This window comes from Bombina bombina, chromosome 6 (assembly GCF_027579735.1).
Source record: "Bombina bombina isolate aBomBom1 chromosome 6, aBomBom1.pri, whole genome shotgun sequence".
Taxonomy (NCBI): Eukaryota; Metazoa; Chordata; class Amphibia; order Anura; family Bombinatoridae; genus Bombina; species Bombina bombina.
The window spans coordinates 956,036,326-956,052,917 of record NC_069504.1 but is presented as its reverse complement, the minus strand read 5'-3'; positions in this window follow the sequence as shown (position 1 = coordinate 956,052,917).

Here is a 16,592-nt window from a genome sequence, read left to right as displayed (position 1 = left end):
TTGCGGTTGACTGGTAGATAGACATTGCGCATGTGTTAGGTGTTAGGTTTTATTTTGCAGGTAGTTTAGGGAGTTACGGGGCTCCAATACTCCTGCAATTTGTGGTGAGGTGAAAATGGAGTAAGATTTCTCCATTTTCGCCACTTAAGTCCTTACGCTGTATATTGGATACCAAACTGCGCGGGTTTGGTATATCACTCTATGGGCCAAAGAACTACGGCCGAAGGGTGAAATATATGAGCGTAACTTCTATGTTACGCCATATATGTTATACCAAACCAGCGCAAAATTTGGCGTCGCCGGCTTTTGCGGGCGACGCTGCATATCGGATCGGGCCCAAAAGCGGTGATAGTAACATTTCTATAATTAATTTCTCTTTTTTATGCAATAAAACATTTTTGTTTAGCTTACGATATATTTATTTTATAAGGTGGTATGCACACAGGATAAAATGTGTATTTATAATGTATATAGCTGGTCATTTCAACTAATGATCTACAATAGTTAACACCTACAAAGTATACGCATGTATGGCTAGAAGCAGAATTGAAAATATAGAAAAAATATTAAGACAATTTGCAAATATATCATCATGCAATTATAAATAAAAGGTTCTTATAGAAACTCAGGTATACTATCAATTTTCAACCATAAATATGTCTGTAAAAAAATGGGACTGCCTCAATTATTTTAGCTCTTATAATTAAAGGCTTACTAAGTATTAACTTTCAAACCATATGGCATTTTTATACTTAAATAAACAACTAAAAAGCCTCTTTTCATAACAGCATTTTATCTCCATATCAGACAGAACATAGAATGACAGAAGACAGAGATAATCATCTTTCATTTTGCGAGCAGATGGTATGACGGTCGACAATGTTATTAAAAAATGTTATTACAATTCAGTGAGAAAAACACAATATATTGGAACGATGCCATACTGGTCGACAAGGAATACTAAAGTGTTTAAAAAAACAGATACAGATACATTCAAAGCAGAGTTCTATCATTCTAGTTATCAGAACCAGATTTTTTTAGAGTACATGGGCAAAGTAAAGGATAGTTAACAACATTTACTGAGTAGGAAAATGTATCGCCTGTGCTTCAATTTAGATCTTCTGAAAATCTCGACTGTTAGTGGGTGCTGAGGACATAATAGAAAATGATATTTAGGTTATGCATCTATATTCAACCTCCATATAGAAACAGATAAAAAATATGACACTTAAACATTGCCCTAACCGTTAGACGTGAGTGAAAAGTGGTTTATCATGGGTGTTTGCGAGTGTAGGGTGTAGCGCTTGTATTAGATGTTGAAAGTAAATGCGATCGCTTGAGCGCAATTGAAGTTAACGCTCATCGGGATAGCATGTTCTCACAGCTCTGGTTAACTGTTTTGCAAAACAAAAAATTGTCACATCAAAGATGCATTAAAAAGTACAGTTACAATCATAATAACACTCTGATAAAAAAATATTTTTTTAAAAAATCACACACTAAAGTTATAAGGGCTCAAATATATTAGGTCTCGGGTTTTAGAAAAAAAAGGGCTTTAACATTAAAATACATACATATACATTTTTAAAGATGTATATGTATGTATATCTATACTATAATCGCGTTTGTAACACGTCTGTCGGTGTCGCCAGTTGCGCACACATCCTCAATGGAATGTTGGTTGCGCAAGGCCTTCTGTGGATTCTTTTACCACCCTGCCATTTTCGGAATCCACCTGGATGCAGCATAGACAACGAAGCCTTAAAAAAAAACAAAAAAAAAAACATGCAACCGCGTGCATCAAATAATGAAAAAACAAAGCAAGAAATAAAAAAATAAAATAACCGCTTACACGAGATAAAAAAAACCTAACCACCCGCACGAAGTATAACAAAAAAACTAACCGCCCGCATAAAGTATCAACAAACACTTAAACCGCCAATCCCCACATTGCAAAATAATAAAGTAATTAACCCCTAATCCACAAATTAAATAAGCAAATAACATAATTAAAATATTACCCCCTTAAATGCCAACCTCCCACATCGCAAAAGACCTAATTAACCTATTAACCTCTAAACCGCAAATCCCCCACATTGTAATAAACCTAATTAACCTATTAACTCCTAAACTGCCAACCCCCCACAATGCAAATAACTAATTTAGTTACTAAGCCCCCTATCCTAACACCCCCTAAATTAACCCCAATTACATAAACTAAGTTACAATTAAAATACCACCTACATGAAATGTCTAACCCCCTAATGTGATCCCCACTACACTGCCGCCACCTACATTAAAATTATTAACCCCTAAAGTAATCCCCCTACACCGCCGCCATCTATATTAAAATTATTACCCCCTAATATGAGCCCCCTACCCCGCCGCCACCTATATTAACTATATTACTCCCTAATATGATCCCTCTACACTGCCGTCACATTTTTTAACTACATTACCCTCTAATCTAATCTCCCTACACCGCCGCCACCTATATTAAAATGATTAACCTCTAATCTAATCCCCCTACACCACCGCCACCTATAATAAATGTATTACTCCTAAAATGTCCCTACCCTAAACTAAATTACAAATAGCCCTGAAAAGGGCCTTTTGCAGGGCATTGTCCCAAAGTAACCAGCTCTATTACCAGACCTTAAAAGGGCCTTTTGCGGGGCATTGCCCCAAAGTAACCAGCTCTATTACCAGCCCTTAAAAGGGCCTTTTGGGGGGCATTGTCCCAAAGTAATCAGCTCTTTTACCTGTAATCTAATCCCCCTACACCGCCACCACTTATATTAAATATATTAACCCCTAATCTAATCCCCCTACACCGCCGCCACCTATCTTAAATGTATTAACCCCTAATCTAATCCCCCTACACCGCCGCAACCTATATTAAATATACTAACCCCTAATCTGACCCCCCTACACCGCTGCCACCTATATTAACTATATTAACCCTAATTATATTAGGGTTAATATAGTTAATATATTTATTATATTATATATATTAACTATGTTAACCCTATCTAACTCTAACACCTCTAACTTAATTATTATTAAAATAAATCTAAATAATCTTAATAATATTAACTAAATGATTCCTATTTAAAACTAAATACTTACCTATAAAATAAACCGTAAGATAGCTACAATATAATTAATAATTACAGTGTAGCTATTTTAGGGTTTATATTTATTTTACAGGTAACTTGGTATTTATTTTAACTAGGTACAATAGCTATTAAATAGTTAATGACTATTTAATAGCAACCTAGTTTGTACTTAAGCAGATTTCTGGACATCGCTAGTTTGTCCGACTTATGGCACTTTAGCATCTGATGGCGCCGTATATGGGATAGCTCGAGTTGCGAGCTGAAACTACGGGCGGCGCAGGTTTCCACGCTTGCACCGAAACCTGCGCCGTATATATCGGATTGCGCCCTTAAAGCTCATGTATTGTTTCATTCTGTGATAGGAGCAGTGCATTGTCACAGATCTGCTTTTTGACACCTGTAAAATTCACCTCAGTTTAGCTCACATAATAGAGAGTTACATTTCTGTAGTTTTTTTGTGCACAGTTTAAAAGTTAAATAACCAATATAACCTGCAAGATGGCGGCATCCAGTTTGTAGATGCACAGATCAGTAACTAATACTTGTTAGGTGTTAAAATAAAAGAATAGGGTAGATTTATTAACCCCTTAATGACCACAGCACTTTTCCATTTTCTGTCCGTTTGGGACCAAGGCTATTTTTACATTTTTGCGGTGTTTGTGTTTAACTGTAATTTTCCTCTTACTCATTTACTGTACCCACAAATATTATATACCGTTTTTCTCGCCATTAAATGGACGTTTTAAAGATACTAATATTTTCATCATATTTTATAATTTACTATAAAAAAAATTTTTATAAAATATGAGGAAAAAATTACCCCCAAAATCTGTTACACATCTACAACCACCAAAAAACATGCATGCTAAATAGTTTCTAAATTTTGTCCTGAGTTTAGAAATACCCACTGTTTACATGTTCTTTGCTTTTTTTGCAAGTTATAGGGCAATAAATACAAGTAGCACTTTGCTATTTCCAAACCACTTTTTTTCAAAATTAGCGCTAGTTACATTGGGACACTGATATCTTTTAGGAATCCCTGAATATCCCTTGACATGTATATATTTTTTTTTTAGAAGACATCCCAAAGTATTGATCTAGGCCCATTTTGATATATTTCATGCCACCATTTCACCGCCAAATGCGATCAAATAAAAAAAATCGTTCACTTTTACACAAATTTTTTCACAAACTTTAGGTTTCTCACTGAAATTATTTACAAACAACTTGTGCAATTATGGCATAAATGGTTGTAAATGCTTCTCTGGGATCCCCTGTGTTCAGAAATAGCAGACATATATGACTTTGGCATTGTTTTTTGGTAATTAGAAGGTCTCTAAATGCCACTGCGCACCATATGTGTATTATGTAGTGTAGTAGTATTGATCTAGGCCCATCTTGGTATATTTCATGCCACCATTTCACTGCCAAATGTGATCAAATAAAAAAAAAAAACGTTACATTTTTCACAATTTTAGGTTTTTCATTGAAATTTTTTAAAGACAGCTTGTGCAATTATGGCACACATGTATTATGCCCAGCAGTGAAGGGGTTAATTAGGGAGCTTGTAGGGTAATTAGAAGGCCTCTAACTGCCACTGTGCACCATATGTTTATTATGCCCAACAGTGAAGGGGTTAATTAGGGAGCATGTAGGGAGCTTGTAGGGTTAATTTTAGCTTTAGTGTAGTATAGTAGACAACCCAAATTATTGATCTAGGCCCATTTTGGTATATTTCATGCCACCATTTCACCGCCAAATGCGATCAAATAAAAAAATTGTTCCCTTTTTCACAAACTTTAGGTTTCATACTGAAATTATTTACAAACAGCTTGTGCAATTATGGCACAAATGGTTGTAATTGTTTCTCTGGGATCCCCTTTCTTCAGAAATAGCAGACATATATGGCTTTGGCGTTGCTTTTTGGTAATTAGAAGGCCGCTAAATTCCGCTGCGCATCAAACGTGTATTATGTCTAGCAGTGAAGGGGTTAATTAGGTAGCTTGTAGGGAGCTTGCAGGGTTAATTTTAGCTTTAGTGTAGAGATCAGCCTTCCACCTGACACATCAGACCCCCTGATCCCTCCCAAACAGCTCTCTTCCCTCCCCCACCCCACAATTGTCCCCGCCATCTTAAGTACTGGCAGAAAGTCTGCCAGTAATAAAATAAAAGCTATCTTTTTTCCCCAAGCATATTTGCATATGCTGCTGTGTAGGTTCCCCCCTTAGCCCCCAACCTCCCTGATCCCCTCCCAAACAGCTCTCTAACCCTCTCCCTCTACCTTATTGGGGGCCATCTTGGGTACTGGCAGCTGTCTGCCAGTACCCAGTTTACAATAAAATCATTTTTTTTATTATTATTATTTTTTCCTTAGTGTAGCTTCCCCTCCAAAGATCAACCCCCCACCCTCTCCCAGATCACTTAGTTAGTGAGTCAGTGCGTGCCCTCATTGATCCCGCCCCCCTCCACATCAAATGGCCCATCGATGGCCACCTGTCAGGGTGCCAGGAACCAGACTGAGAAAAAAATAATCACACCTTTATTAGTAGCAAAAAATTATAAAAAGTCCACAAGTCAAATAACAAGCCAGGAATCAAAACCAGAGCTGGTAGTCAGACGAGCCGAGTCAGGAGCCAAAGCGAATAGTCAGACGAGCCGGAATCAGGAACAAGGAAAACAGCAGAGTCAGGAACAAGCCAGGGATCAGGAACCAGGAAGGACGTCAGGCAGCCAGGTAATACACAGGAACTCTCACAAACATGTCTGAGACAACGCAAATACAAAGCATACTGAACAGAGGCCCTTTAAATAATAAGTGATGACATCACAATGGATGATGCACACCAGTCTGGCCATAAAAAGAAGTGCAGGAATTGAGCAGCATCCCCCACAATCCACCATAGTCAGGAAGACAGGTGAGTAAAATGGCTGCCAGCAGCACATGGCAAACACAACAGGGAAAAAACCCTGACAGTACCCTCCCCTCAACGACCCCTCCCCCGCGGGAGGACAAAAGGCTTATTGGGGAAATGGGTATGGAAGGCATGGAGGAGGGCGGGAGCATGAACATCAGAGGAGGGAACCCAAGAATGCTCCTCCGGACCGTAGCCTCTCCAGTGAACCAAATACTGTACACGGCCCCTGGACATACGAGAGTCAATAATGCTGCTGACCTCATACTCCTCATGGTTGTCAACAAAGATAGGACGGGGACGAGACAACACAGTGGTAAACCGATTACAAACCAATGGTTTCAAGAGGGAGCCATGAAAAACATTGGAGATGCACATAGCAGGAGGAAGGTCAAGAGCGTAGGCCACAGGATTAACCTGTCGGAGTATTCGAAAAGGACCAACATAACGGGGAGCTGGAATACCCTGAGACATGAATGAATCAGGCAACAAGGATGGTTGAAACCTATAATTCGCCATGAATGGGGATATCTTCCAGGAAGCATTAATAGCACTATTACGAGCAAACTCTGCCCAAGGTAACAGTTCAGACCAATTATTGTGGTGATCTGAGACATAGCAATGGAGGAACTGTTCCAGAGCTTGATTAGACCGTTCCGCAGCCCCATTGGATTGAGGGTGATATGCCGAGGAGAAGGAAAGCTGGATCCCCATTTAAGCACAAAAGGAACGCCAAAATCTGGAGACAAACTGGCTACCCTGGTCCGACACTATCTCCTTGGGTAACCAATGTAAACGGAAGACCTCCCAGGCAAAAATTGAAGCAAGTTCCTGAGCGGTAGGCAGCTTCATCAAGGGAATGCAATGTGACATTTTAGACAAACGGTCAACCGCCATAAGGATAACAGTATTGCCATTGGAAACAGGGAGCTCGACAATGAAGTCCATGGAAAGATGTGTCCAAGGAAGCTCACCATTAACAATAGGTTGAAGAAGACCCACAGGAAGACATTGAGGACTCTTATTCTGTGCACAAACTGAGCAGGAGGCAACATACACAGCAACATCAGAACGAAGACCTGGCCACCAGAATTGTTGAGTGACAAACCAAATCATTTGGTTCTTGCCTGGGTGACCTGCGGCTTTAGGATAGTGGTAAGTGTGCAAAAGTTTAGGTCGATGATTCTCAGGAACAAAACACTTACCACTAGGTTTCTCAGGAGTTGCATTGGTTTGTGCAGCCAGGATCTCCTCCCCCAAGGGAGAAGTCAAATTAGTACGTATGGTAGCCAAAATATGGTCAGGAGGATAACAGGAGTAGGTACAGACTCCTCCTTGGACAGAGGTGAAAATTGTCGAGAGAGGGCATCAGCCCTAACATTCTTACTACCAGGCAGGTAGGAGACCACATAATTAAACCGAGACAAAAATAGCGCACATCTGGCCTGTCGGGGTGACAAACGTTTTGCTTCAGATATATATGTTAAATTCTTGTGGTCAGTATGAATGAGCACTGGCACGCTAGTACCCTCGAGAAGATGCCTCCATTCCTTAAGTGCCAAAATTATGGCCAGTAATTCCCTGTCGCCAATTTCATAATTGCACTCCGCTGGAGACAATTTCTTAGAGAAGAAACCACACGGATGCAAGGAACCGTCAGGCATAGGACGTTGAGATAAGTGGGCACCTACTCCAGTCTCAGATGCATCAACCTCAAGAACGAAAGGCAGGACAGGGTTAGGATGAGCCAGAACTGGAGCAGCAGCAAAGGCAGTCTTAAGACTATCAAAGGCCTTAATTGCAGTAGGTGACCAATGGAGTGGATCATTCTCTTTACGGGTCATGTCTGTGATAGGTTTGACCAAGGAAGAAAAGTTTTTAATAAACTTTCTATAGTAATTGGCGAACCCCAAAAAACGTTGAATAGATCAAAGACCAACTGGGTGAGGCCACTGCAGAACTGCAGATAACTTGTCAGGATCCATGGAGAACCCTGCAACAGAGATAACATAACCTAGGAAGGTTACTTGAGTCTGATGGAACTCACATTTCGAGTTTGCAAAACAGGCCATTCTCACGTAGTCTCTGAAGAACCTGTGTAACATCAGAACGATGAGCCTCAAGTGTGGGTGAGTGTATGAGGATGTCGTCTAAGTACACCACAACACACTGTTGCAACATATATCGTAGGACATCATTAATAAATTCCTGAAAAACAGCAGGAGCATTACATAGGCCAAAGGGCATTACAAGATACTCATAATGCCCGCTCCTGGTGTTAAATGCTGTTTTCCATTCATGGCCCCCCTTAATCCTAACGAGATTGTACGCTTTTCTCTAATCAAATTTAGTAAAGACTGTAGCTCCCTTGAGGCGATCAAAGAGTTAGGTAATAAGCGGAATAGGGTAAGCATTCGTAATGGTAAGATGATTAAGAACCCTATAATCGATACATGGTCTTAACTCGCCACCCTTTTTCTTCACAAAGAAGAAGCCAGCCCCTGCAGGAGAGCAGGATTTGCGGATGATCCCCCGCGACAGAGCATCGGCAACATAGTCCTCCATAGCACAATTCTTTGCAACAAACAGTACACCCGGCCCGAGGAGGAATGGCTCCGGGTTGCAAGTCTATAGCACAATCGTAAGACCGGTGAGGAGGCAACGTACCAGCACGCACCTTGTCAAACATGTCTAGGAACTCTTGGTACTCATCTGGCAATTGAGAAACCGATGAAGTGCAAAAGGCTTTAAAGGACCAGTCAACACAGTAGATTTGCATAATCAACAAATGCAAGATAACAAGACAATGCAATAGCACTTAGTCTGAACTTCAAATGAACAGTAGATTTTTTTCTGACAATTTTAAAAGTTATGTCTTTTTCCACTCCCCCTGTACCATGTGACAGCCATCAGCCAATCACAAATGCCTACATGTACCATGTGACAGCCATCAGCCATTCACAAATGCATACACACTTATTCTTGCACATGCTCAGTAGGAGCTGGGGACTGAAAAAGTTTAAATATATAAAGACTGTGCACATTTAGTTAATGAAAGTAAATTGGAAAGTTGTTTAAAATGGCATGCTCTATCTGAATAATGAAAGTTTAATTTTGATTGAGTGCCCCTTTAACTGGTTTCCGAAGACAAGTGGAAATACATTGCGGGGACCACGACAAAATTTCGGACCTGCGCCATTCGAGACTGGGATTGTTCTTTTGGAGCCAGAGATAACCCAGAACAACCGGAGAATGCAGAGAGTTTATCATCTTTAACGGGAGGGTTTCAAAATGGATAGCCAAAACAGCCATGGACAACAGAGCAGTTTCGTGAGTAACGAGTGTGGGCTGAAGGGGTCTGCCATCAATGGCCTCAATAGCAAGCAGAACGGACCGAGGCAAAACAGGAATGGAGTGCTTTGATACAAAAGCACTCTCAATGAAATAGCCCGCAGCACCGGAGTCAACAAGAGCCTTGGTGACTATGGAGGAGTCCACCCAGGAAAGGACAACCGTGACCAAAGGTTTCTTCTTAAGCGGTTCCAGGGACGAGGATAAACCACCCAAGGTCTGCCCCCGACAGGACCTTAGGTGTGAGCGTTTCCCGGCCGTGTAGGACAAGACTTCATAAGGTGGCCCTGTAACCCACAATAGAGGCAGAGCCCCTCCCTCCTCCTAAAGGCCCTCTCTGCCGTGGAGAGACACGTGAATCCCAGCTGCATCAGCTCAGCAGTACCTGGTGACACGGGACCAGGAGGCATGGGAGGAGAGGGAGGCATGGGTGGGAACAAACACATAGGAGACAACGGAACAGGAGGCTTCCGCAAGTGCTCCTTGAAAGAGGGCCTCTCTCTGAGTCTGATGTCTGAGCTGGTAGTCAGACGAGCCGAGTCAGGAGCCAAAGCGAATAGTCAGACGAGCCGGAATCAGGAACAAGGAAAACAGCAGAGTCAGGAACAAGCCAGGGATCAGGAACCAGGAAGGACGTCAGGCAGCCAGGTAATACACAGGAACTCTCACAAACAGGTCTGAGACAACGCAAAGGCAAAGCATACTGAGCAGAGGCCCTTTAAATAATAAGTGATGACATCACAATTCTGAGACTGCATCCTGTCTCACATGGATGATGCACACCAGTTTGCCCATAAAAGGAAGTGCAGGAATTGAGTAGCATCCCCCACAATGCACCATAGTCAGGAAGAGAGGTGAGTAAAATGGCTGCCAGCAGCACATGGCAAACACAACAGGGAAAAAACCCTGACACCGCCTCCCACTTTGACACCCACCCACCAACGATACCGGCCATCGATATCGGATGGCCAAGGGGTGTTATTGCAGGATGCCTTGATATCGAGGCATCACTGCAATAACCAGAAAGTGGCTGGAAGCGATCAGGATCGCTTCCACCACTTTCCCAGACTGACGACGTACAGGGTACGTCCTCGGTCGTTCACTGTATTTTTTTAGAGGATGTACCCTGTACGTTGTAGGTCGTTAAGGGGTTAAATAGGGAGTGAACATGATTCGCTGCTCGACCACACTAAATGCCAACAGCTTATCATTGCACAAGCATTTCTGGTGAAATGCTTGTGCAAGGCTGCCCCTGCTTACTGGCGGCCAATCAGCCACTAGCAGGGGCCATCAATCATCCCAATCGGATCAGGATGATTTCCGTCTGCCACCTGAAAGGTGGCAGAGAAGTTAAGGAGCAGCAGTCGATTTATTAATGTCTGCCGCACATTAATAAATGCCGACAGCATACGTCAGCCACAATCAACCCGATCAAGGTGGCGGATGAGTTAAGGACCAGCGGTCTTAAGACCTGTTTCTTGTGAGTGCGAAAACAGCTGCATTGGGGCCAATATGGGACTTGATAAACCGGCCCCAAAATATGTGTTTATATATATATATGTGTGTGTGTGTGTACTTAAATATTTAAATTTGTGTTTTACTGTATATTTACTGTAAATTTTTAACATTTCAATGTTCTTCATTTATAGGATGATGTCCTCTTTATTGTAAATACATATTTCTGTATGTATTTTACATTAGCAGTATTATATATATATATATATATATATATATATATATTTATATACCATATATAAATATATATTTAATAATAAAAAGTAAAAAAAAAGTAAAAAGTAAAAATTCTGTGTGAAGAACATAGCAATATAATATGCATTTTGCACATCGGGTTTTTAGATTTTAATGCAGTCGGGTTAATTTTAGCGCACATAAAAACAAATCTTACTGCGCGTTATTAAAATATTACATATATTTTTTTTTACAATTAATAGAAATTATTAAACATAAATATGTATATATATATATATATATATCTGATACTGTTCATATAAAATACTGTTCATATAAAATACATATCTAGACCAATATATCTAGGGAAATATATACAGGTATAGGTATATACATATAGGGGCCCATTTATCAAGCTCCGAACGGAAGACTCGCCAGAAACAGCAGTTATAAAGCAGGGGTCTATAAATAGCAGTTATAAAGCAGCGGTGCAATGCTGAATACGGAGAGCGTATTGCTCTCTACATTCAGCAAGGTCTTGCGGACCTGATCCGCACTGTCGGATCAGGTCCGCAAGACCTTTGATAAATAGGCCCCATCATATACAGTATATGCAGTATATATATATATATATATATATATATATATATATATATGTATAATGTATATAAACATTTATTTAAGAATAAATAGAACATATTCTTCTATATGAAGAACATAGGAATGTGAAATATTTATATTTCATGTCGGGTTTAGCACTCTGGAATATACACAGTCAGGTTAGCGTGTTACTGTTTTAAAAAGTTTTTGCGCTCCATTGAAGTCTATAGGTCTCGATATGATTTCTGCGTGCGTTGGGTTTATGTTTGCGTGCAAACTTTTTACTTTTAAATTGTAGTAGAAATAGCGCTCCACTCGTAATATATTGTCCTTTTTAAGCAAGAACAAGATTTTTAAATATTACTCTTTCAAATGGAAGGATGGATATGTATGAATATATACGACCACTTGATTCCCCAGTTGCTATAGTTACAGTCATGTTTACAGCACAAAGAATACATTAAGATGCAATGCAAACTGCATTATGATAAGCAAGGCAAGATTCCTAGTGAGTATAGATGCCGCTAGGCAGATGTCTACTTTCATAATGGGAAGTCAGAAAGATGATTCCACTACTCAAATTTGAACATACATATAACTCATAATGCAAGAAAAAACTGCAATAAACCAGAAATACAGTTCAGTTTTTGCACTGTCTAATATTAAACAAATTATTGTAGAGGTTACAAGATATAGGCAATTCAGTATGTGTCTGTTGTCGGAACTACTATAATTGAAGCAGTGATTTATAACATTAATTAATTTAAAAAGGCAGCTCAAAGTTATACTTTATATGACGGGAAAACGCTTAAAAGGTCAAATCATTCACTTTAAATTATTCTCTGCATTAATTCATACAACCAATGTCAAGTAATGTATAAACAGAAAGGGAACAGAAGAAAGCAGATTGATTATTTTGTATTCTGATAAAGTGACATAAAGTTTTAACTTAATTTATACAAGAATTTACCCTTGAGAAATATGCATATCTACTTAACCTCTTAAGGACATATGACGGAATTTTTCCGTCATAAAACAATTGAGCAAACTGAAAGTTGTGTCCTTAAAGGGTTAAGCTATGTTGATGTGGTTCAATATAGTTGTGAATCCTACAAAACAAATAAGGATATCCCTCATGGGCCAGGATTAAAGTGACATTACTTACAGGAGAAATTCATAATCAACACATCCGGGACGGGAGTGGGTGTGATGTGGACGTGGCGAGGCCGTGCGGGACCACTGCAGTGCAAAAAATGGCTCGTGTACACAAGCTTTAGGAGTAGTACATAATAATACACGCGGAATGGCCTTTTTGACTCGCAATCCATGAGTCGGGTGATATTTTATAAAAAAAAAAAGTGTGCTGACCCCCTGTCCTGACAAGTGGTGACGTGCATTCCATAGGAAATAAAATGGATTCCTATTTGAGCAAAAATCCACCCACTTTGCCATCTCCAGTCTCAGCAGTGGGGAGAGCGGTGTGTATTCAAAGCTTGTTTACAAAACATAAAATGTGTGCTCACTAAATATATAAAAAATTGTATTAACATTTCAATAAGTAAAAGTACAAAAGATATTGGCACAAATTGACTCCCAAAAGGAACTATACGCAAAAGTGTCAGTTAATAATTTCTTCACTTGATGTATAAACACTAGTAGTTCCAGTGTAAGTAAGCTGACTTGGTCCGCTCCTTCACCACTCACCTCCGCTTCAGGGTATAAACTTCAGTGAAATATGGCCTTACCTCTCACAGGCTTCAGAGCTCACCAACACCACGGTACCTTCTTCCGCTGATGTGTTCCTTAATGCGGACCGCAGACCAAACTGCTCCGCTAAGCTTTTGGCTCCGTCTTCCAGCCTCGAGGATTCTTGGTGTCTGACGTCACTGTCTATCCCCGGTACTCTAATTTTCGTGAGAGGTGAGTGGACTATGCTTGCAGGAATAATCAGCTGTAACTCCGTGCTGATCCTTCGTTTCAATGAACATGTAGCAAGAAAGGATTCAAGGATGCACTGGTAGTCGGTAGAATATGCAGAAAGTTTATTTGAAGAAAACATTAAAAGTTCATCATTGAACAAAATTAATTCCCTAGACAAGTGAGAGGTGCTTGTTCCACCCCAAGGACTGCTTGCTGACGCGTTTCGGCTCCAAAGGCCGTAATCGTAGCTACGGAATGAATTTCGCGGAATTAATTTTGTTCAATGATGAACTTTTAATGTTTTCTTCAAATAAACTTTCTGCATATTCTACCGACTACCAGTGCATCCTTGAATCCTTTCTTGCTACAGTAACATTTCAATAACACACATGTAAACTGAGTTTCACTGTACTTTCAACAGATTTCTTACAATTTATAATCTTGCCACTGAAAAGCTGGTGAGACTGTTATGAGTGAAAAGGTGCAAGTAAAATCGAGGACAATCATTTTAAAATTAGAAACTCCCAGCAAAGTGTCCCCATTAAAATATAGGTTACTCCCATTGAATTCAAAACAACAAAATGTCCACTTAGACACAAAAATAGTAACTGCTCATCCGTAAGTGGGTACCCAAATATAACAACCACTTTATCAAATATATATCAACGTAGAAATAGCACGTTTGTGTGATTTGGTTCTGCAAGCATACACAGTATGTAAAACTCCTAGGTGACAGTTCCTTATAGGCTTGTATACATGTGGAGAAGTATATTGCATTTTAGAAAACAATGGTAAGCATGATGTGTTTAAACATAATCAGCCCATCCAGTATGCACTCTCCCCAACTACTCCGGAACCCCACAACCAAGAAAACTGTTACCGTGCTCCTTGTGTTATGGACTCGGTATTCTCACCACTCTGCAGTTTGTTTGCTCCCGGACATCCGTTCACCCACCAATCATGGCTGAGCGTTCTCTCTGCTCCTCGTGGTGCCAGTGACGTCACTGAACCAACAAATCACACTTCCTGCTTGTGATCGGTCCTTCAGGAAAAAAGGAAGGGGGGTTCTCACGGAGCTCCAATCCTACGATTCCACTGTCTTGCTTTAGGGGCAACATACATTAGCTGGTCCCATCTTCCGCAGGCTCTCCTTCAGCAGACAACTGTACACATCAATGGTTGTGTAGTCCAGACGGCAGTGCAGCTTAATTTACTGGCTTGCTGGCAAAACTTAACGAGCAAAAAATAAAGAGGATGCCAGTAAATAAAGTAAAGTATTAAAAGGTTAACTTTATTCGACCATTAAAACTTGGAGGGACAACCCCTTAGAACAGACAAGAGACTAACATGTTTCGGCCACAGCCGCATTCATAGTCCTTAAAATCATTAACACACTGTGAGTTTAAAAAGCCCACACTGGGCCCTAATGAGTGGGACAATTTCCCTGAGATTTGTATTTAAAGGTACAGGGGCAAGATATAATATAATATAGTTACATTGGAGTCTAACATATGTTATACTAGAATCTTTCTACCAATATGTTATAAACATGGGCACTTGTTCAAATTGCTTTACTTATATTCATCTGTCATTCATCTGACATTTCGGAATTTATATTTAACACGCAAATATATGGATATTATATATTACAAAGATTGGAACATCCCATATATCCAGACAAAATTGTATACAGACTCACAGCTATATATCAAAACATCAAATATGTATAGCACAGAAAATATTTCATCATTATGGTTGATCTGTTTATGATTCTGTAAATCGCTCATATTAACTATTAAATTGCTTACATTATTAGATCAATGTATAATATATATTGTGCTATGTTATATTGGAGACATGGGTCCATTTGAGTAACTAGGCTCATTCCTAAAAAGAGAATAAATGATAAGATACACATAAGTGTATGCATACATATGTATCGCCAAACACATCAATATAGAGTATGTGGGATTGCATATAGATACATGTATATAAAAGGTTGTAAAATTATACTAATGAACCTGTATGTCAGAATAACTATGGCATTAGCTGTAAAGGATATTCTACCTGCTAGAGGATACATATATACACGTCTACCTGCATGCTTCATCAATAGTATGCATATTTTTATTATTTTATGCATATGTACATGTGTATATTAAAGGAGGGTTACCTTGGTCAGAGTAATCAGTCACATAAATATAGGTATATGTAAGTATATATATATGGGAGGAGGCGGAATGAACCAACAAACCAACATAACTGTGACCCCAGCTGATAAAGTCAATTGTGAGTTAACTATGGATACAGCTAAGGCTCTCAACTATCCACATGTGGGTAAACACACACACACACCTGCTTGCCTCATCAGTAATGTACATATTTTATGCATATGTATGCGTGAATGCCACTAAAGGAGTGCCCTATTCTGAATAAGCTGTCATATAAGTTGAAGGATATTGCAGATATACATATATATATATATATATATATATATATATATATACATACATATATATACACACAGGAGTGGTTGGTTCAACACCAATAGTTAATAAAATCATATTCAGAATTCAGACCAAGCGGTATCTTGGTCTGAAGTCTGAATATCCAATACATCTGTTGTCTAGATAGTATTTGGAATTTGTGCCCTCCCCTCTTCTGTGGTTGCACTTTCTCAATAATTAACCATTTCAAGGAGTCACAATTCTTACTATGTTTTTTGATAAAATGATCAACTAAAGGGGTACTGATTTTACCTACACTTATTGTTGACAAATGTTCACAAATACGTGACCGTACCTCCCTGGTGGTTAACCCCACATACTGCAAATTACAAAGTGAGCACCACAACAGGTATATACAATAGGTTGCACGACAATTCAGGCATGATGTGATGTTGAAAATTTCACCAGTAACAGATGATCTAAAAGTAGTGTCCACTTGCACATGTTCGTAAGCCTTACATTGGGAGTATCCACATTTAAATGTCCCTTTATGT